We start from the raw sequence: 1543 nt of genomic DNA, 5'->3' as shown, positions 1-1543 counted from the left end.
CAATGCCAAGGGCAAACGATCGAGACGACTCAAATTATCTAGCGAAACCTCAGCCAAGCGCAAACGATCGAGACGACTGAAATTATCTAGCGAAACCTCAGCCAAGCGCAAACGATCGATACGACTGAAATTATCTAGCGAAACCAATGCCAAGGGCAAACGATCGAGACGACTGAAATTATCTAGCGAAACCTCAGCCAAGCGCAAACGATCGATACGACTGAAATTATCTAGCGAAACCAATGCCAAGGGCAAACGATCGAGACGACTCAAATTATCTAGCGAAACCTTAGCCAAGCGCAAACGATCGAGACGACTCAAATTATCTAGCGAAACCAATGCCAAGGACAAACGATCGATTCGACTGAAATTATCTAGCGAAACCAATGCCAAGGGCAAACGATCGAGACGACTCAAATTATCTAGCGACACCTCAGCCCAAGCGCAAACGATCGAGACGACTCAAATTATCTAGCGAAACCAATGCCAAGGACAAACGATCGATTCGACTGAAATTATCTAGCGAAACCAATGCCAAGGGCAAACGATCGAGACGACTGAAATTATCTAGCGAAACCTCAGCCAAGCGCAAACGATCGATACGACTGAAATTATCTAGCGAAACCAATGCCAAGGGCAAACGATCGAGACGACTCAAATTATCTAGCGAAACCTCAGCCCAAGCGCAAACGATCGAGACGACTCAAATTATCTAGCGAAACCAATGCCAAGGACAAACGATCGATTCGACTGAAATTATCTAGCGAAACCAATGCCAAGGGCAAACGATCGAGACGACTCAAATTATCTAGCGAAACCAATGCCAAGGGTAGTTAGTGGCACGGTAGCCGAATTTTAAAAAAAAAATTACCATCACCGTGCGTAGTGGCACGGCATGAGGAGTTGAAAAAAATTAATATCACCGTGCGTAGTGGTACGGCATGTGAATATTACAATTAAGAACCTCGCCCGAGCGAAGGCCGTCGGTACGGCCCACTGGCCATATGCCTATCAATTATCTAGCGAAACCAAAGCCAAGCGCAAACGATCGATTCGACTGAAATTATCTAGCGAAACCTCAGCCAAGGACAAACGATCGATTCGACTGAAATTATCTAGCGAAACCTCAGCCAAGCGCAAACGATCGATACGACTGAAATTATCTAGCGAAACCAATGCCAAGGGCAAACGATCGAGACGACTGAAATTATCTAGCGAAACCTCAGCCAAGCGCAAACGATCGATACGACTGAAATTATCTAGCGAAACCAATGCCAAGGGCAAACGATCGAGACGACTCAAATTATCTAGCGAAACCTCAGCCAAGCGCAAACGATCGAGACGACTCAAATTATCTAGCGAAACCTCAGCCAAGGACAAACGATCGATTCGACTGAAATTATCTAGCGAAACCAATGCCAAGGGCAAACGATCGAGACGACTCAAATTATCTAGCGAAACCTCAGCCAAGCGCAAACGATCGAGACGACTCAAATTATCTAGCGAAACCTCAGCCAAGCGCAAACGATCGAGACGACTCAAA

Source organism: Acyrthosiphon pisum, unplaced genomic scaffold, assembly GCF_005508785.2.
Source record: "Acyrthosiphon pisum isolate AL4f unplaced genomic scaffold, pea_aphid_22Mar2018_4r6ur Scaffold_132;HRSCAF=516, whole genome shotgun sequence".
NCBI lineage: Eukaryota > Metazoa > Arthropoda > Insecta > Hemiptera > Aphididae > Acyrthosiphon > Acyrthosiphon pisum.
This window is presented reverse-complemented; position numbering follows the sequence as displayed.